The following is a 22,432-nucleotide window of genomic DNA, read 5'->3' as shown; positions in this document are numbered from 1 at the left end:
GCTCTGACATAACAACAAATGGACCAATTTTCTACTGTTTGGGCTAATTTGGGCCTGCATCACTCCATAGGTGGACCCATTGGTTATAGCAAATAGAGAAAAGTTGTCTGTTCTGGATAAGTGCCCTCACATTCCAGGGATCTACTTACAGATGATGAGGTTGACACATACATTATCAGAGTGGCTCAGTGTTTGGAAGACTCCAAAGAAAAGTGTGGGTGAAAAGAGGTACTCAGATGAGCAGAACCAGAAGAACATTATACACCTTACCAACAACATGGAGTAATGATCAACCTTGATGGACTTGTTTACTTCATGAGTGCAATGATCAGGGACAATTTTAGGGGATCTGTGATGGAAAATACCATCTGTATCCAGAGAAGAAACTGTGGCATTTAAACAAAGACCAAAAATTAATATCTCCAATTTTTTTTTAGATTTTTCAAGGCAATGGGGTTAAGTGGCTTGCCCAATGCCACATGGCTAGGTAATTATTAAGTGTCTGAGGTCGGATTTAACCCATGTACTCCTGACTCCAAGGCCGGTGCTCTGTTCACTGCACCACCTAGCCACCCCATATCTCCAATTTTTAAAAAGTCATCTTATATGTTACATAATTTTGCTATCTCTAATATTTTCTTTTTTTCCTTAAGGATATGTTTTTTCTCTCAACACATCCAATTTTGATCTATGCATATCCTGGAAACAAATGGAAAGATTATCAGATTGCCTTCTGTTGGGGAGAGGGGGAAGGAAAGGGAAGGAGGGGGAAAAAAATTATAAAATTCAAAACCTTGCAAAAATGCTTGGTAGAAACTACTATTGTATATAATTGGAAAACAAATAAAATATTTATATAATAAAAAAAGAAAAGAGGTACTCAGATGCCTACAAAACTGAAGACCTACAGTCACTGTGCTGACCTCATTGTTGTATGCTTGTGAAACTGGACACTATAGAGCACTATGCCAGGAAATTGAATCGCTTCTACTTAAATTATCTTAGGAAGACGATGAAAATTCCCTGGCAAGATAAGGAACTGGAAATTGCGATCCTTTCTCAAGATGACCTGCAAAACAGTCAAAGTCTACTGCAGAGAGCACAACCCTAATGGATGGGGCTGGTTGCATTGTTTGAATGCCAAATATACTTTTGCCTAAAATTCTGCTTTATGGAGAACTCTCATAAGACAAGTACTCCCATAGAGGTCACAAGAAGGGATGCAAGGACAGTCCTAAGATTTCTCTAGAGAACCTTGGAATTGATTGTGATACATGGGACACACTGATAGAGGACTGCCCAGCATGGTGTGCTCACATTGAAGGTGCTATAATCTATGAACAAAGCAGAATTACACGATCTCAAAATAAATGTGATAGGTTCAAATTCAGAGACATCTCCACTCTAAATGATCATATAGACTATTTGTACCGACCTGTGGTATAGTCTTTGAAGTTTCTATTGGTCAAGGTCAAAGTCAAACACATTGTACCTTGTCCCCAACATAGTGGTGTCATTTGTAAACTTCAGTAATATTAACTAGACTCTCAGGTAATCAGCTTTTATGAGGTGCTTACCATAAGTCAAACACTGTGTTAAGCATTGGGGATACAAAAAATGTCAAAGGACACTACCTGTTCAAGTAAGTCACGCAGTTATGTATAAACAAAATCTAGAGAGGGAAAAATTAGACATAATCAATGAGGAAGGAACTAGCAGTAAGGGTGAACAGGAAAGATTTCTCAAGGAAAATGGGATTTGAGGTAGAACTTAGAGGAAGCTAGGGAAGCCAGGAGGTAGAGATATGAAGTAGAGGTCATTTGTAGCAAGGAAATCCTCGTGAAACTCCCTAAATTATTCACTATCCTATTCACCACAACAGTTTTTCCAAATCTTTTTTAATCCTTCTTTTATACTCTTTCAGAAGTATACTCCTTCTAATAGTCTCTCAGTTGAGGACCTGGTCTCCTTTTTCACTTTTTAAAATTGAGGTCATTTAATGAGAGATTTTTCTATCTTCTCATCTCATATCAGTCATAGGTTTTCCTCCATTATCAACTTCTATTCTTGAAAAGGATATACTCCTCTTTCAATATGCTAGATCCTATCCCTTCCTCTCTTCTCCAGTAGATTGCTCCTTCTCTCTCTCTCTCTCTCTCTCTCTCTCTCTCTCTCTCTCTCTCTCTCTCTCCATTCTCTTTGTAATCCTCAATCTTTCCTTATCTCTTATCTTCTTCTCTGGTTAAGAAACATGTTCCTATTTCCACTTTTCTTTAGAAAAATGGATAGTTAAGCTACGGAGCCCTTTGAACAGTACATAGGGGATTTGATACTCAATCCTGGAAATGATAGAAAGCCAATGGGGTTAACTGAGGAGAGAAGTGATGGGAGTCAGACCAATGGCTGCCTGGAGGAGGATGAACTGGATGCAGGCAGAGCCTTCAGAAGGCTCCTGAAAAGCTTATTGTAAAGTGATATAGGCCTGTAGAATGGCAGTATCAGAAAAAAGAAGGGGTATCTGAAAGAGATACCATAAGACAGAAATGAAAAGATTGGCCACAGATTAGAGACAGAGTTGGAGGTGGAGATGGCACTGGAGATGGAGATGCAGATGAAGAGAGAGAGAGAGAGAGAGAGAGAGAGAGAGAGAGAGAGGAGAATGATACATAACTTGCTAGCCTGAATGAGTGGGAGAATAGTGAATAGTGTTATTCTCTAAAGTAACAGGGAAGGTAAAGGTATGAGGGGGGAAGGGTTCGGAAGGAAAGGTGGTACATTCATCTTTGAAATGCTGAGGTTAAGATGTCTTTGAAACACAGATAGTTGCGGATGTGAGAATGGGGGTTGAGAGGAAGATCAGGCAGTGTTAGATAAATGCTTCTGGGAATCATAGAAGACAAACCCTCGTGAGCCGATGAGCTCATCAAATGATAACAGTAGTAAAGAAGAAGACTGTAGAAGGCAGAGATCGGAGGGACATCGGTGATTAGGGGATGCTGCCTGCACTACAGCAAGTGAGATAGATGAGGACAGCCACGACAGCGGTGGCGTGGAAGGCAAGAGAGGAGAGAGTACGGAAGGGCACACTGTCTGAGGCTGAGCAAAGATCAAGAAGGATAAGGACTGGAAAAAGATGGAAGCAGAGAATGACGGAAAGTTGGGAGATGAGTCTTGGGATAGCTGCCTGAATATGAAAAAACCCAGGCATTTTGCTACTTAGAGGAGAATTGTACCCATAATCCAAAGTGCTAAATTGTCCCTACCTATTTTCAACCTAAATAGGATGTTCAAATCTTGAAAAATTGGACCAATAATGTAAAACTTTGTACTCTGACCAATCTTGAAGTAGAAAACAATGCTTCATTTGAAAAATTAGTTTTAAATGTCAATGATATTAATATTCATAATTGATATGAAATGCACAAGTTATGCTTATGTTTTATGTTCCATTCACATGTTTGGTTATATGAATGAATATATTTATGCATTCACATAAATGAATGAATTTATATTGATAAACATTACAATAATTATCTTAATAATGTCATTATTAATAAAAGTTTAAATATTCTTATTTTATTTTTAATTTATGTAATAGTATACCAAAAAATGATTGCCCATGAAACAGAAAATCTATTATGTACAACTTTTTATTCCTTTCAAATATATCAAAAAGTTATCATATAATTTCTTTTCTTTTTTCTTCCTTCTTTCCTCCTATCCTAGAGATGGTTACTGTTAGATACATAGAAACACACAGACATGTGTGTATATTATTCAGTATATACTTCCATCAATCACTTCTGTCCCTGATTGCAGATAGTGTCAGTCTTCCTATGTCCCCATTTAAATAATACTGAGTATGAGAAGCAAACATCCCATATGTCTTTATTGTGTTGTTGTTTCTGTCTTTGATTATTCAGGATTTCTAGGACCAAAGCATGCCAGGCGCTCCTATTCTCCACTATCTCTCCAAGTCTCTTCAAGTTTATGCTTATTGTTTCCATGACACCATCTATCAATCTCATCCTCTGAACTTCCCTCAGTCTTTTTGATGGGAGTATTTAAGCTTCCATTTCAGTGTATTCACCTTCTAGTGAATAGCCTGAATTAATTTATTTAAGTATTGTTTGATTGATTTACTAGCTCTCCAAGGGACTCTTTTCCAGCACCACAATGTGAAAGTATTGATTTTGCAGTGCCCATCCTAGAGTTTAACTTTTATAGTGACACATTGCTCTTGGAAAAACCATTACATTAATTACATGATTGTATGATTATAACTAGGAGGAACTTAATGACGTTGAACTGTGTGTATTCCTGCATGGGAAGAAGATACTGATAACTCATATGACCTTTCTCATCGATAAGAGCTGTTAGAAGGAGCATATACAGACAGGGCACAGGAAGGAGCAGACTATAATGGTCTAATACAGTAAAGAGATAGAGTCAATGGGAGATAAAGGAAAGTACTGGGAGGAAAAGAAAGGAGAGGAAGAAGGGGCTAAGATATGTCACATAAGAGTCAAGAAAAAGCTTTTACAGTGGAGTGGAATGGGGGAAGGCGAGGGGGGAATGAAGGAGCCTTCATTATCATTAGAAATGGCTCAGAGAGGAAATAAGATACACACTTAAGAGGGTATAGAAATCTCTCTTACCCTAGAGAAAAAGGAGAAGAAAGGGATGGGATAAGGGGGAATGGGGAGAAGGGAAGGGAGGAGTAGATGATAGAAGAGAGGGAAAATCATGGGAGGGTATTCAGATATCACACACTTTTGAACTGGGATAGATTGCATGGAGAGAGAAAATGGAATAAATGAGAATGGAGAGGAATAGAGTGGAGGGAAATACAGTGGGAAAAATATTGAAGCAACTTCTCTGGTGGGTATGATGGGGAAGACAACTCATACCAGAGACAGAGCCATTGCAATCTGAACACAGACTGAAATACATTTTTTTTTCTCTCTCTATTCTTGTGGTATCTCATCTTCTTGGGGGTGGTGAGTTATGTTTACTCTCATAATAAGATTATCTTAATAACAAAATAAATAAATCAAAAATAAAACCAAAATAAACCAAAACAAGGAAATCTTTGTCAAGAAAATCCCAAAAGAGGCAGCAAATACTGTTGAAATGATTCAACTAAAATAAAATTTTTATTGGGTGTAGGTAAATGGTAGAATGTACAAAGCAGGAGACTGATATCAGGAAGACTCATTTTCCTGAGTTCAAATCTGACTTAGACACTCACTAATGGGATGATTTCATTGTGTTGGCCTCAGTTTCCCCATCTGTAAAGTGAGCTTGATGCTGTGGAAATATTAGGCCTTTTTACAATAACTGGTTAAATCTTATGCTTTAAGCTATGCCTTGTGAAATGTAGGTTATAGAACATTGTTGCACCATTCCTAGGAAATAATATGATATAAAATAAGAAATATTCCTAGGAAATAATATATTATGAAAGCATTATTATATTATGCCTGTCTCTCTATAACTAACTTTGAATTGGTAACAGCTATATAGGTTTCATACCAACTACATTCAAGAGCTATTGAGAAAGATAGAGAGGTAGAGGTTTGAGCCCACCCAAGTGTATCCTGATCACAACCATCGCCTCTCTGTTCCCCAGAAATGAATCTTTGTAATCCTTGAATGTCCTAACATAATCCTTTCCACTAGACCTGCATCGATCCCCACCCCTTTTTCCAGCATGTAAGTTGTCCCCTGCACCCCTATATAAGCTCTGGCTTTTTCCTGTTAGTTTCTTATCCTCTGGTTAAGGCCTGAATACAATTATCTTGGAATTTGTATATTTTTTTTTAGCTTTTTTTTTTTTTTGCAAGGCAAATGGGGTTAGGTGGCTTCCCCAAGGCCACACAGCTAGGTAATTATTAAGTGTCTGAGATTTGAACCTATGTACTCCTGACTCCAGGGCCGGTGCTTTATCCACTGCGCCACCTATCTGCCCCTGGAATTTGTATATTAAAACTTATCTGTTCTCTCTAGATCTGAGTCATGAGTCTTTGGTAAATTCTTTCTCTAATTGAAACCTATCTCAACACCTAAGCACCAAACTCCTTCTATGGGGAAAATAGTTGACTCCAAATCTCAGGTAAGCCATCTCTTTGAAAGCTACCCTTTGTAAGGGCTCAGGTTCTGGCTGAGTTTGCCCTCTTCTGATTTCTGGTAGACAGTTCCCTGGAGCATTTAGGCCCACCTCTTCTTGGCCAGAAGGGCCGTTGTTTTAGGCTAGTGTTTCCAGAGACCCTGTCTTGGGACTGCACAGCAGCTGTTGTACTTCCCAGAGTCCTGGGAACACTGGGTGGTGGAACTAACTTTTGCTCCTTCCCCAGGATACTGGAGAGGACAGAGGTGCTCCCCTGTTCCCCCACCCATCCTGAGCAGAAAGTTCTCTGTCCTTCTGGTACTGGAGTAGAGCAACCCTTATTGAAGAACCCCCCCCCCCACCTGTCCTCTCTTTTAGAGGATTTTGAAGGCTGCTACTCAGAAGTAAGGAGTTGCAAATATTGGCCTGGATTTAACATTCTTCAACCCACTCCCACACTCTAGCTTGTCCCAGACCTCACAATTTGAGCTCTCTCTAGAATTGTTTTAATCTCTGCTTGTATTTTAGATTTGAGCCCAGAGTCTGAATAGAAACACGTCCCCCCCCCCCCACTTTTCCCCTCCCCACCCTCCAAAATTGCTGTCTCCTCAGCAGATCTAATGGGACTATCAGGATGACAGTGACAAAGAGAGAAGGGATCATTTGATAATCTTCCTGTTAGAAGGTATGAGATGGGGAATTAAGTGAATTAAAAGAAATTTAAAGACTTCTCTCAGGACCTTGAGGAAAATGACTTAAAAAAGATAGTGTTCTTGACCCTTCCATTCCTGGAGGAGTTGCATTTTATCTTCCAATCTACCTACAATCAACATAAACTGAAAGAATTGACTTTGGGGGGCAGCTAGGTGATGCAGTGGATAGAGGACTGGCCCTGGAGTCAGGAAGACCTGAGTTCAAATCTGACCTCAGACACATAATAATTACCCAGCAGTGTGGCATTGGGCAAGCCACTTAACCCAATTTGCCTTGCCAAAAAAAACCCCAACCTAAACAAAATTTTAAAAAAGGAAAAGAATTGGCTTTGGGACCCCAAACACTATCAGTCCAACTTTTGTAATTCTTTTTGCTTGGTCTCAACACTGTCTTGACAACCATGAGAAATGGCCTGTTTTGGGACCCCCTCAATGATCAAACCTGCAGCTCTGTGATTGGCAAGATCTAAAACCTAGGCTGGAAGAAGATATTTTTCAGAGATGTTAAAATGTCTTTGTGTGTTTGTATCTGTGATATGTTTCTCTGTTGTCTTTGGATAGTCATCTCAGCTTCCCCTCCTCCTCCCCTTCCCAACTAGGGGACTGCTTCCTTTTCTCCACCCTCTCTTGATAGCGTCACAGTTAAAGAGTGGGATAATGAGTTGTCCCTTGAAAGTAAGTAATGAAGCACCAACAGGGTAAGATTACCTGGAAGTTACTTTCTTGAAAGGCTATCATTTGTTTTCCTATTACTTGCTCTTGGACCCTGGTGGTGGCAATTTGCCCTCTGACATGTCTGTCCTTCTTGTCACTTTTTCTCAGTTGCGATCACAATGAAGTTCAGTTTCTGAGTATTCTAAGGTTCATGCCAACAAATACATTTGCATTTTCTGTCTCATGAGAAACAAGAAAAAAATTAAAAGATAATTGAGTTTGATTTTTTAAGATCATACAAGTTAAAATTAAGCAATGTTCACTGCAAATGTATTTTTTGAATTGGAACTCTTGCTATAATTTATATGAGTTCTGATTCTATTTTTTCCCTATGTTTGAATCTTAAAAAATATCTTGCTATTTACCATACAATTAAGAAAGTAACTTGAAGATGCTATGTTACTTTTTTTTTATTTCTGACGTATCTATATTCAATAAATAATTGCACTGTGGCAAATTGAGAGAAGGAACTGTGATGTGATAAGTAAAGTCATTTATCAACAATATAGTCAGGATTTAACTATACTATATAGCTGGAAAAGTAAGATTTAAAGTAAGGTTTATTTATTTATTTATTTGCAAGGCATGGGGTTAAGTGACTTGCCCAAGGCCACACAGCTAGGTAATTATGAAGTGTCTGAGGCCGGATTTGAACTCAGGTCATCTTGACTCCAGGGCCAGTGTTCTATCCACTGCGCCACCTAGCTGTCCTAAAGTAGGGTTTTTAAATAAGTCGTTGGATCTGTTTAACACCAGTATGTACCAAAATCTTAAAAGGGTAATATTCAATGGAGTAAATATGGTCTGAATTATGGTTAAACAGTATATTAGAGGAAAGAACAGTTGTGCAGCCTGAGAAAAGGGCTAGAAAGACTTGTGAAGAGAATATTAAAAGGGTAACAAAGTAAAATCAGAAAGGTATAAAGAACATTGGATTTTTGGGCCATAATTAAGGTATATAAAATTTAAGGAAGATGGATTAGAGCGTGTAGCAAGAAATTTTGAGCAAGTTTGACTTTGTATAAGCAAAATACATTGATTATGGTAGTTTTGAAAACTGATTTGAAAATCAATGTAAATAAAGAAAAGAGTATAGAGAGCTATGAGTCAATTGATTCTATGTATTTCTTCTGTATTATAGAACCCAGATTTGTTCTAAATGAAGATGTGCTCTTAAATGTGATTGGGGAAAAATGAAAAACTTAACATTAGACTGCCCACTTTTGCATAGCTCTGGCATTGGAATTGACTGGAAATGATAAACCTCATAATATGAAATGCTTGCAATATACAACATATGTGAAAAATATTACAGTATTAAAATCATAAATTGTGATTTTTATGTAATATCATTTGGAATATAGATTCAGATATAATTGAATTCATTTTTGGAGCCTTTTTATTTTTGGAATTTTTTTTTTGCAAAGCAATGGGTTTAAGTCACACACAGTTAGGTAATTAGTAAGTGTCTGAGGTAGGATTTGAACTCAGATCCTCCTGACTCCACAGCCAGTGCTCTATCCATCGCACTACCTAGCTGTCCCTGGACATGGTTTAAATAAATGTATCTTTCCTAATTTGAGGTTTAAAATAAGTAAGAATTTATTAATTTCTTATAGTATTTCACATTAAGACAAATTGTGAAATGTATGGATTTGAAATTTGTTACCTGGGTGAGTAGAAGCAAGTTACCTCACCTTCATGTGATCACAAACTGCTTAGCATTGGGAGCATTATACTTTATATGTTAATTGTCATTACTGTTTTCTTCACTAAGAATTCAAATGGGATACTTTTCTATGAGGTTTTAAAATGTGAATGTATATTAGGATGCTAAAGATGACAAGAAACCCTAACCTCACATGCATTTAACTGTACTGAAGTCACCTTATAAGTTTGTTTCAACTTTCAAGACTACTGATTTTCTTGGTTATAATAGGCAAATTGGTAAACTTTTGTATAAGTTATGTTGAATAACTTTCTATCACTTAGATTTTATTAATGAGTTGAAAGAAAAAAATCAGTGGAAAAGTTATTTTAAAACCAAGCTATGTTATTTTATCAGCCCTTGTTTTGTAATTGCTATATGAAGAGCTGGAATTTATTTTTCACCTTTGTCTAAAGTTAAGAAATATCACATCTATAGCAATTTGTTTATCATTTATAAAAATAGAAATTATTTGAGGTTATTGTCCTAATGTTGAAACCTAAAGTATCAAAGAGTCCAGCCCACTTCAGGATAAATAGATGGGTGAGCAGATAGGGACATCAAACCCAGATCCCTTCTCTGGGGTCTCTTTTAGTTGGGTATGGGCTAGGTCACCAACCCTGGGCAATGAGCCAACTCTGAATGAACTTGGTTTGCTGTGGATATGCAAATTTCTTTCTAATACAGAAATGATTTTTAATATTTAGTTTTTTGCATCAGGGAAAATTCTAAATGGACAAGAAAAATAAGTGGTAGACTCGAAGTGGAAATTTTGTAAGATATTTGTTTAAATGCTGTTAAACTTTTAGAGCTTATTGCAGCTCCATGAGAGAGGGAGAATAACTGTCTAGCCCGAAGCTGCGATTGGTGAAAGATTGGGTTTTTGAAGGAAAAAGTCTTTGGAACTATGATGAATTTTGTTTTAAGGTTAAACCTTAAGTATTATTGTCTGATGGATCATTAAGTCAGTAATCCACCAGTCAGAAGAGTGGCTACAAACTACTCTAAGGGAATGTAATTTAAACTGTAACAGGTGCAGATCTAAAGTTTGGGGAAAAGTCTGAAAGGACGCTCTTTGGTCTCAGTTCAAGATAAGTCCCTTCTGCCTCGGTTTCCCTATTGTGCTTCTGTGGAAAGGAATGTTTTCCTGCCTACTTATTCCTATCCCTGACTATGAGGTAGAATGTTGTACTTACTGCATGGATTGGTTGGCAACCATGAGACTTAACTGAAGTCAAATGGAGCTAAGGATGTTTGAGCCTTCTGTGTATGTGTTGAGTCATCATGGACTAGTTTGAAGTCGTTTTCATGTCCCAGTTTCCCCCCTCTTTAGCAAATTTCTACATTTATAGCAAGTAGTCGATGAAGGACATGGGTATATGGATAATGCATCATGGTACCATGAAATATTTCCCTGCATACTGAAAACACTATTGCCATCAGGCTTGGCCTACTGCTAGAAACACTGATCGAACCATTAACTGCTGAAGCCATGGAGCTCTGTATTATTACTTATGCTTCTTTGTATTATTCTTCTTACTTTATGCCATTGTTGTTTGACTATTACCAGCTCCCAGCTAGTTGAACTCTGACCTTTCTAGATGGGGCTCTTGGCTTTTCTCCTTGCTGACCCTGATCCTAACCCATTTCTTTTGCTACTTTTTTTGACCCCCGTCTGTTCAATCTCCTTGTAAAATTTCTTTCCTTCAGGCTAGAGGCCATCCATAACCATCTGGTGGCCAGAGCTGGATGCCATCCTCTACACAATCTTAGATGTGTGTGTGACCCCCAGACACATCCTCAGTCATCTACTAAATGCATCTTGATTCCCCGGCAGTTCTACACCCCTTTTAGCAGGAAGAAGTTTCTGAAAATGAGACCCATGTCCCTTACTCTCAATAGAATATGGGTCAAAATCATTTGGGTGGGAAATGAAGCCAAGGAAATACTACACAGAGAACAAAAAGTTAAATTCTTTGCCTTTTCACAACTAACTGCTACTCATGCTTTATACTATGCCTTGTGAAAAATAGGCTATAGAGCAAACTATGTAATGCTATTCCTGGGAGACAGTATGTTAGAGAAACATTGTCATATCATCCCTAACTACCTCTCTGTTCCAGACCTTGATAATATAGCCAGCTATCTGGTAATATTGGAGATGCAACAGCTGCTTAAAAACATCCTCCAGGGACAGTGAGGTAGAGGACTGAGCCCAATAAAGGATAACGAACTATTGCCTCTCTGTCCCCAAGAACTGAATCCTTGAAAAACCTGACATAATCCTTTCTATACTCTTTTTACCTGGGCCAGCCCTTATGCCTCCCCCACTGCATAGCCCACCCCTATATAAGCCTTGGCTTTTTCTCCTGCTAATTGTTCATCCTTTAAGGATAAAGCCCACATCCAAAGATCTTGTACCTGCATGTTAAACTTTATCTATCTCTTATAATTTAGAGTTATGAGACCATGAGATTCTATCAGGATTTTATCCCTAGTCCAAGCTAGAGAAAGAAATGACAGATGACTTCATATTTTCACCAAGAAATCCCCAAATGGCGTCACAAAGAGTCAGAATGACTGAAATGTGTCAACTACAAAAAAAGAAAGAGCATTTTTAGACTTGGTCAATGTGGGGATTTGTTTTTCTTGACTATTCATCTATATATCAGTTCATTATTGTAAAAGGTGGTTCTATTTAAAAAATAAAGACCTTGAAAGAGAACAAGATGGTGCAATGAAGAAGGAAATCATCCTCAATTCCAAACACCTAGAAAGCTGACTCAAAACTGATCTAGGACCCAGCCTGGCAAGAAAGATCTGTCTCACTGGGTGGGTGGGTGGGGGTATGGAGGTCCAAAGACAGCAGTAGCAGCAGGCAATAAGGGTCCAGGCTTGGGGCAATCCACCAGGGATGCCCAACTCTCCTGCAAACCAGTTTTTAAGATATCCGGACAGAGTAGAGTTTAGGAAATTTAAAAAAGCCCAGTGGTCATTCAACCACAGCAAGGTCAAGGTTTCTGTCCCCTTGGAAGTGACCCTGGCAGGGACAGTAGAGGAGGGATGGGTCAGCAGTTCTATCACTTTCACACTGGGCTAAGATCAGGGACTTAAGTAGGAGACTAGTGCTTCCTTTACCCTGAATCTGGCAAAATGTCTTCAGTCCAATCTTCAGGTGCATTTCTCTTGTGAACTGGCATGTCTCTCACTTTGATTCTGAAGTTCTGTCTAGCACCCTAATGAGAGATGACTGACCTGGACAGAGCCTATGGGACCAATGGTCCACCTTTGCTTCTGTCAAACTCAATCGAGTTAGCTCATAGCCTCTGCCTACTTAACTCCCCCCACTCCAAGATGAATCTGTAATTCTTTTGCCTGGACACAAACCAGGGTCTGAAGCCCAGAAACCTCAGTCCATAAGGGCAGTGACAAGATCGTAATCGAGATCAGAGTGTTCAGAACCCATTCATACATTTTCAACTCCTGAGTCAGAGCCTCCCCGATCACTACCACTTATAATACCCAGTAAACAAAGGGGAGAAGGAGAAAATGAACTGTGGCCATGAATTCTCAATATTTTCTCTCCAAGTACAGAGAACCTCACTCTCACACAAAGCTGGAATTCAAGATTTAAGGCTTATGGAATCAGTAAACACAGAAACAAAAAACATTCCAGGGATGAAGACCTTTGATGGTACTAATGAATCCCATGCTACAAGGTCCAAAGGTTCAAAATATTTGCATGTTGGTACTACACAAGGAAAACACAGTACAGCCACAAGGTCAACTAGAATTTCTAGTAGAAATGAAGGAAGATGTCTTGAAAATGAATTGAAAATTATAACACACATTTAGGGAATTTAATATAAATTATAATCTAAGTTTAGGGAAAAAGAATCAGAAATAAATGAGAACTTAGAAGAAAGTCTTGAAAGAAGAAATAATAGTTTAGGAAAAGTACAAAAACTGTAATCACATAATAGGCACCATACATAATTATGATAAACATATAGAAGCTAATAACTCTTTGAGACAAGAAAAAAATAAAATAAGTTCCCACAGTTGAAAAAAGCTGTATATTAAGGCATTTCATATTATAAAAAGCACCTTACCTGTAAAACAAATGAAGAAATTATTTTTTTAGGTTCTTGCAAAGCAAACAGGATTAAGTGGCTTGCCAAAGGCCACACAGCTAGGTAATTATTAAATGTCTGAGACTGGATTTGAACCCAGGTACTCCTGACTCCAGGGATGGTGCTTTATCCACTATGCCACCTAGCCGCCCCTGAAGAGATTATTTTAAATTTGAACTATTTGAATCTAAATAAATCTGAACTACCTGAATCTAATACTACCTGAAATCTACTGAAAAGCACTCAACAATTATGTTTCAATGAATCTTGAAAGAAAACTGCCTAACCTGTTGGCATCCGAAGGCCTAGTGAAAATTACAATGTGAGGTCCTGGAAGAAACTCAAAATGGGAATCTTTCCTTGTCATTTAAGTCAAAATTGAACTTCATGGTCAAAGAAAAAGTTCTGAAAGGATCCTAAAAAAAAATTCAATGCAGAAAGAATCACAGAATTACACAAGATTTTGCAACTACTCCCCCAAAGGAGTGGAGAGCTTTTAACACAATATTAAAGGAAAAAGAGACAGACCAGGAATTACTTACCTTGAAATACTGAGTACAATATAAAAAAGTAAAAATTGATTTTTTAATATAAATATTTTGTTTTCCAATTACATACAATAGTAGTTCCTACCTATCATTTTTTGTAATGTTTTGAATTTTACAATTTTCCCCCAACCTCCCCTCCCTCTCTTCATCTCCCCAGAGAAGGCAGTCTGATAATCTTTTCATTGTTTCTGTGCTGTACATTGGTCAAAATTGAATGTGTTGAGAGGTAAATTATATCCTTGAGGAAAGAATAAAATATAAGAGATAGCAAAATTTCAGAGTACATAAGACAATTTTTTAAAAAAAAATTGAACATAATAGTCTGTTTAAATTCCACAGTTCTTTCTTAGTATACAGATGGTATTCTCCATTGCAGATACCCTAAAATTGTCCCTGATCATTTCATTGATGGAATGAGCAAATCCACCCTTAAGGGTGATCATCACCCCTATGTTGCTGTTAGAGTATACAATGTTCTTCTGGTTCTGCTCATCTCACTCAGCATCAGTTCATGCAAATCCTTCCAGGCTTCCCTGAATTCCTATTCCTCCTGGTTTCTAATAGAACAACAGTGTTCTATAATGTACATATTGCATAATTTTTCAGTCATTCCTCAATTGATGGGTATCCCCTCAATTTCTGTTTCTTTGCTACCACAAACAGATATATATATATATATATATATATATATATAAAATATATATATATTATGTATCTATGAATATTTTTGTACAAGTGATTTTTTTTACCATTTTTCATGATCTCCTCAGGGTATAGACCCAGTAGTGGTATTGCTGGATCAAAGGGTATGCACATTTTTATTGCCTTTTGGTGGAAATTCCAAAGTGCTCTCCAGAAAGGTTGGATCAATTCACAGCAACAATATATCAGTGTCCCAGATTTCCCACATCCCTTCCAACATTGATCATTTTCCTTTCTGTTCATATTGGCCAATCTGAGAGGTGTGAGGTGGAACCTCAGAGAGGCTTTAATTTGCTTTTCTCTAATCAGTAATGATTTAGAACAATTTTTCATACGACTATGGATTGCTTGGATTTCCTCATCTATAAATTGCCTCTGTATATCCTTTGACCATTTGTCAATTGGGGAATGGCTTTTTTATATATATATTTGACTCAGTTCTCTCTATATTTTAGAAATGAGTCTTTTGTCAGAAATACTAATTGTAAAAATTGCTTCCCAATTTACTACATTTCTTTTTATCTTGGTTACAGTGGTTTTGTTTGTGCAAAAGCCTTTTAATTTAATGTAATCAAAATTATCTAGTTTGTTTTTAATGCTGTTCTTCATCTCTTCCTTGGTCATAAAGATTGATTTTTTTTTTTAAAAACAGAACTAGAGGACTTTTCTGGGGGGGGTGAGTTATTAGTGTTTATTACCCTATATATTTTTTCTTTGGAATATCGTGTTAACAATAAATTAATTTGAAACATTAATAATCAGGCATAGCTACAATAAATGAATGGAACAAAAAAACTATAATAATGAACCTGAATTCCCCCCCCCCAAAAAAAAAAACCCAGCTAGAACTGGACTTGAATTTTTAAAAAATGATCATACTAGATTAGCCTGAAAGGTTCCATAGACAATGAATTGTCACTGTTAATATGTATGCACCAAATTACAGGGCATATATGCATTTGAAGGAAATGGTTTTAGGGAGAAATAAAGAAGAAAACTATTATACTGCAATGCTCCAATTATCTTTTTCACAACTGGAAAAATTCTTTTTTTAAAGAAAGATTAAAAACTAAGAGATAGTAAAGGGCTGAGTAGCATTTCTACAATAAGCTATTACTGGCCTCTGATGATTATTTCATGGAAATGGAAAATAAGTACTTATACTTTCTTATGGAAATTGAAAATGAATGCTCACATTTCTAAATAACATAATACTTTAAAATTTGTTTCTCTGTATTAGAACTTTAAATAGTCATAAAAATGCAGAAGAGCAGAAATATTAAGGCTATTCCTTAGTTGATCAAAATCATTTTTTTTAGTGAGGTAATTGGGGTTAAGTCATTTGCCTAGAGTCACACAACTAGTATGAAATGTCTGAGGTCAGGCTTGAATTCATGTTCTCCTGATTCCAGGACTAATGCTCTATCCACTGCACCATTTAACAGCTCATCTCACTGTAATTTAATAAAAATTATATTCAAGAAAGTCATTGAATATAATTTAAAAAATTAATGAAAAGGAGTTCAATACTAAAGAAATGATAGGTTAGACAATTTCATTAATGATAATAAAAATGAGACATCATACTAACATTTTGGGGAGGCGACCAATGAAGTCCTTTTGGGAAAATTCATATCTTGAAGTCCTTTCTTCACTATTGCGGGTGAGGAGGGGCAGGCAGTCACATGGACATGGTGAAAAGGTTTGGAAAGTCAGACTCAGAACTGGAAGAAAAAAAAAGAATAACTGGCCTGATAATTTGCTTAAAATAGAGGATCTGAGAGGAGTTCACCAATCTGAGAAGGAACCTTCAGAGGCAAAGTGAATCACCAGAGTGAGAAGAAAAAGGGAAATAAGGGAACTTCCAGGGGGAGAAAGTAGATTAGTTGAGGTCCAGAGAGTAGTGCTCAAAGCCAAAGAAAATAATGATGGGTTACTAGCCTGAGACTAATTCAAAATGGCATTTCCCAGAATAATTTGCCAAGAGAAAAAGGTACTCTAGGGTAGGAAACAGGAAAGACAATAAAGACTACCTATCAATCCATTTTAATATAAATAGAAAATATGTGAAAAGAAAAAAATGAAACAAAATGGGAAAGGAAGTTAGAAGAGACTGAGTGTAGATATAAGCTAGGCTCCAAGATAGATGGCTGAATTTTATTCTAAAGGCAAAAAATAATATCAAAATTGTGATAGTTACATCAGTAATAGTTAGATCAGGTTTGATGGAGATGGCAAAGACATGAAGCAAGAAGTTATTCTAGAAAGATATTACAAAACTGACCTGAGTCTGCAGAGGCCTAATGAATCAGGGAATGAACTATATGTTTTTGGATGTGACTGATGTCAAAATTTTTATTGCAAGACTATACATACTTTATCCAAGTTTTTGTTTTCTTTTTTAATGTAAATGAGAAGGAGAAGGGGAAAAAAACTAACACAAGTTTGAAAGATCCTGAGAAACTGAACCAGGATAATAGTTGGGCGAGTGAGAAGTTCACAGAAGGGAACATTGTAAATCTCTTTCCCAAGATTCTTACGATCAGTAAGTCTATATAAATGCAGTTTAAATGGAGGCACTTGCTCTTACATAGACAGACATAATAACTTGAACAGAGAACAAAACAGTGAAATGTATGGACAGTAAAACAAAAAAAAAACAAGCATTAAGAAACATGAAATGATTCATATGTTCAGCAATAAACACACATTGCTACATGCAAGACTATTTTCCTTGGGCAATCTTTAAATGGTAACAGAGATTTATGTGTAATAATCTTCAGGTTTCTTGTAACATCAAAAAAGCCTATTGGCTGTTCAGATGCATCTATCTGATTCTCTTTTCATTGATGGATTTCTAAGCTTCTCTACAGCAAGCATGTGTTAAGTTAAAGATTATAAGGGGCAGCTAGGTGGAGCAGTGGCTAGAGCACTGGCCCTGGAATCTGGAAGGACCTGAGTTCAAATTTGCCTCAGACACTTAATAATTGTTTAGCTGTGTGACTTCGGGCAAGTCACTCGACCCCATTACCTTAAAAAAAATAAAATAAGTTAAGGATCCTAGTAGACTTGTGCATCTCAGCTAGGGTAGAAGCAGGGAATGGTTGGATATCATCACAATAGGTTCATGCTCTGTAAACTGAATCTGGACCCTATGATTTTGCTGCAGTTCTGAGAAGAAAAAGAATTCTGTCTAGGATTAATTCTCCTGCCCTGTCAGTAGTCATCTGTATGCATAATTTTCATCATTCAAATCTGGATCAGAAAGTTTTTGTATATTTGATGAACAGGTTTTGTTTTTTCTCCTCAGCCTTTGAGGAGAGGAGTGTCAACCAGACATCAAAAGTTCAACTAACACTGCTAAGGGCAATAGGTTACTGAAATAAAGAGTGCTCAAATGTTTTCCCCTTCCTCTGGGGCTATTTGGCAAAAAGGTCAGCTGTTTGTACAGGCTGGGTTTCCATTGGTCACCTAAGTTTTTTGAGTCACATGAATATCAAGGTTTTTCATTAGAACTTTCTTTTTAATCATAACATCTCAATATAACATTCTTTTGTGTTCCAATTCTTCTGAACTAGAACCATGGCAGCTCTCAGACTCTCCTTCAATTGGGAGAGATACTGAATATGAGTAGCATTATCATTCCTGCCTCAAAAACACAAGTCAGTGAGAGGGGAAGCTTGGTTCTCCCAATCCTGAGCTATATCCTCTAGAACCTAGGGCATTATTCCTGATAGAATGTTCTCCAGGTACTAGAAGTGGCACATGACCTCTCTGAGCCTTTTGAGAAGGGCTCAGAGCTCCCATCATATCCAAAAGTACACTGTTCTATCATTGAGATGTGGCCTCCTTGGGGAGGGTGAAGAGTTATCAGAGCATTTATCTCTGCCAAGACGAATAGTTCATTGAGCAGCTTGAGTCATCAATCTCTTCCAATGAGGAGAGTTATGAACAACAGTTGTCAGCCCCAGGGTTGCAAGTCATCTGATCTCAACCACAAAGGTAAATTCTGATTTATCATTTTATAGATGAGGACACTGAGGCTGAGACATGGAAGGGTCTTGATCAGGGTTTCAGAGCCAGTGTGTGTAGGAGGAAGGCTCTGAACTCAATCTAAGGTCAGCACCCTGGCCTCTGTGATGCCAGTGGCCAACAGTGGGGTGATGGATCTAGATTTAGGGCTCTTCTTCTCAGCTTATCCCCCCCCCCCAACAGAGCATCTCTGTGACTCCATCTGACACATTCATCCTCCTCTCAGAGCTCAGGGAAGTTCCTTGCTCAACTGCTTCTGGCTGTCCATTTGGCAGTTTTCATTAAGATAATTAGTTTTCATTGGGAAGTTCTGATTAATATTCAGTAATTACAGGTGACAATTAGCATTTAAGGGAAAAGCTTTCCTGTTCTGGGACAGCCCTGGCCTTTCTTGCTGACTGTCATCGTCAAATCTTGTGCAAGACAAGACAAACCCCCCCTCCCTAGTGACATAGGAATGAGAGGGTGCAGATCAGTTCAGGGATCAAAACTCTATAACTAGGGCCCTTGCTTCACCAAACCTGTCACCCAACCTGCTGACTGCCAGCCTCAGTCCCCATGTGCCAGCTGTTTGTGCTGCCTGGTGAGTGTCTTTCTATACCTCAGCCCCAAATATAGAGATGAACTCCTGAGAAGATCAGAGGTTCTTGAGACAAGGAGAGAGACAGAGACATGGGGGCCAGTTTTCTAGAAGGGCAGGGAGGTGACTCTAAAGGAAGATTCTGAGAACCAGAGCTAGAATGCTGCCCAGTATCCAAGACAGAAAAGATATTTCCTTTCCCTGCTCTGTGCTAGCTCTGGTCTCCTCCTCCTCTGCTCAGATACCTCTGATGTTTCCTTCTCTTTTCCCTTCCTCCCTTTGTCCCACACTTCCCAGGCTCTTGTGTTCTGCTATAGCATAGTTTTGGGGTGATAAGGCCCAGGCTCCATGAGGCTTAGATTTCAAACTTGAAAGAACATCAGAGGGCTTTTAGTTGAGTTCTTACCTCTGACAGAAAAGGAAATTGAGGCCCAGGAAGGTACTCACTGCACTACTTACATCGTCAGGAAAATGAATGTGAATAAAATGAAATTAAGTGTAAACTTGATGTCCCAGAAGCCTCTTGTGGTCATCTCCTGAGCTACCATGGATTTAGATCCAAAAGACGCAGCTGGTCAGCTTCATGAGGTTATGGGTAAGGAAGGATTTGTTTAGGATTGTAATAGCATCTTCTATCATCACTTCCTGTAGGACATTCTCCTGGGCCAGTCCCTATTGGTGTTGGCCTCTAAAAGAGAACCTGAAAAACACTCTCCCTGCCCCAACTTGAACTTGTTCTGCAATTACTATAAGCTAAGGCAAAGTTGGCAGTTGGGATTCTGCTTGGGGAAATGCCTTTCCCCTACATCTACCATTCATAATCGCCTTGGGGCCTGCACTCACCAATGTGGCCAAACTGAATGTTTCTTTACCTAAATTGTGGAGTTGTATGTCTGTGTGTGTGTGGGGGGGGGGGGGGAATGGTGGTAGTCCCACTCAGAGGAGGTGAACCATTTCAGTCCAATTTTTATTCCTCCAAGACAAAGCTCTTGTGTTTCCCAATTATGGGCATGTAACCGATATTTGTGAATAAGTAATATGTTCAAACAGAGAAAGTGCTGATAACTATAGTGAGGGGACAGGAAGGGGAAGAGAGGGTCAGGACATGTTTGGTCCAAGAAGGGGTATCTGAGCAATGTTTTCAATGAAGCTAAGAGAGAGAGGAGGAATGGGAGATAGCAATACAGCTCTATTGTCCCCACAGCCCCTGAAGTAAATATCCAAGAGAAACAGACAGAACAGAGATTAGGAAATCCAAGGGGAAAACACAATGGCTTATTTTTTCCGTTCCAAGATCTGAATTCTGCCCACTGGCAAGTGAATGTAGCAGGGAATTTGAAAAAGGATTGAACTTCCAGTTTTTAACTGATTCCACACTGATCAGGGATCTTATCCCAAGTAGAGACAGCCACATTAGGTCACTGTGTCCACACAGTGGGGTCATGAATTCAAGTCTCAGGAAAAGACCAGGCTGGGTTGGCATCTCTGTCACTCTGAACCAGGAACTCTTGGACTCTGCCAAGAAGTGAAGGACCGGGGTGGCTAGGTGCCATAGTGGATAAAGCACCGACCCTGGAGTCAGGAGTACCTGGGTTCAAATCCGGTCTCAGACACGTAATAATTACCTAGCTGTGTGGCCTTGGGCAAGCCACTTAACCCATTTGACTTACAAAAAAAAACACCAAAAAAAAAAAAAAAAAAGAAGAAGTGAAGGACCTGGTCAGGGCTTCCACCAACAATTTTGTTAACATGAACCTGCAAAATCTTTGATCTAGCTCAGAATGGGTCAGACATGCTGTCTCCTGGAGATCCCCCCAGGGCACATCTGTCATTGTGTTGTCTAAACACAGAGTCAAGTCTTGGAAAGCTCAGTCCAAGAGAGCAGGGATCAGACCACATTTAAGTCCAGATTGCTTGGGGAGTCCTGCCATCTTGGTGCTCCATGACCGGAGCCTCTCCAGGTAGTTTCCTAGACAACCTAAGATCCCTATAATAAAAAGGAGAGTCTTGTAAGGTCTTGACAGCAGAGTGCATACAGCTTGTCTTTAATGCAAGGCCACAATGCAGAAATTAAATGTGGTGAAATGAGTAAACCAAAAATAATTACTTTAATAATTATAATAAGCTTCTTTTTTTTTTTTTTAGGTTTTTGCAAGGTACTTTAGGTTTAGCAGGTACTGCTAAGTCCAGGGTCAGTGCTTTATCCACTACGCCACCTAGCCACCCCTATAATAAGCTTTTAAACTGCCAGACATGCCCAAGATGCAGTTCAGAAGAGGTGAATAACTCCAAAGTATCCATAAGTAAAGCCTCAAAGTCAGTCAATTTATTAACATTGATTAAGTGGTCACTTAGTGATTGCCACTGTAGTGAGCTCCAGGGATTTATAGACAAAATAATAATCCTTGCTCTTGTAGAGCTAATAGTCAGTTGAGTGAGGTGGGCAAAAAACAAACAGAGAGAACCTAGCATTGAAGGGATTCAGGAAAAAACCCAACTTCTTACAATAAAGGGGAATTTTATCTAAGATCTGAAAGCATCCAGAGAAGCTAGGAGATTGAGACAGAAAGGGAGAGAGTTGCAGGCATGGGGGAAAAAACATTCCCTAGAGGGAGAGATTTAGTTGAATGAAGAGCAAGAAGCTCAGGGATATTGGTTCACAAAGTGTGGAGTAGCATGAGATAGGGTTGATGTAAAAGGTGCAAGAAGACTGCAAAGGGAGGAAAAGATCAGCTGATGTAGGATTTTCGTAACAAACTGCAGATTTTATATTTATTCTCAAAGCTGATTACAACATTCAGTGACGTGGTGAGACTTGGCTGTTGGGAAGACCAATGTGTCAAATAAGTAGCAGATGGAATAGACCAGGAAGGAATGCAGGAAGGAAGCCCAATCAGCAGTCCATTACCTTAGGTCTAATGTGAGATGATGATGATAATAGATGGACCAAGGTGGTAGCACTATCAGAGGGAAGAAAGGGCCATATATGGGAGAAATTATTGCTGTTCAGTTATTACAATGGCATCCAACTCTTTTTTGATCCCATTTGGGCTTTTTTTCTGACAAAGATACTGGCATGCTTTGCCAATTGATTTTCCAATTCATTTTAATATGAGAAAACTGAGGCAAACGGGGTTAAGTGATTTACCTAGGATCACACAGCTAGTGAGTGTCTGAGGGTAGATTCAAATTC

At 38.4% G+C, this 22,432-nt stretch overlaps 1 protein-coding gene across 1 annotated transcript in view; it reads right to left on the bottom strand.

The window, feature by feature from the left end:
• Positions 1 to 22,432, bottom strand: part of LOC141510163 (uncharacterized) — a 79,108-nt gene that overhangs the window by 44,919 nt on the left and 11,757 nt on the right. The window contains exon 2 of the mRNA XM_074220194.1: positions 16,219 to 16,351. The gene's annotated coding sequence lies outside the window, so the exon portion shown is untranslated. The remainder of the gene's footprint in view (positions 1 to 16,218; positions 16,352 to 22,432) is intronic.

Source organism: Macrotis lagotis, chromosome 1, assembly GCF_037893015.1.
Source record: "Macrotis lagotis isolate mMagLag1 chromosome 1, bilby.v1.9.chrom.fasta, whole genome shotgun sequence".
Taxonomy (NCBI): Eukaryota; Metazoa; Chordata; class Mammalia; order Peramelemorphia; family Peramelidae; genus Macrotis; species Macrotis lagotis.
The sequence above is the reverse complement of the archived record's forward strand: the minus strand, read 5'-3'. Positions and strand labels throughout refer to the sequence as shown.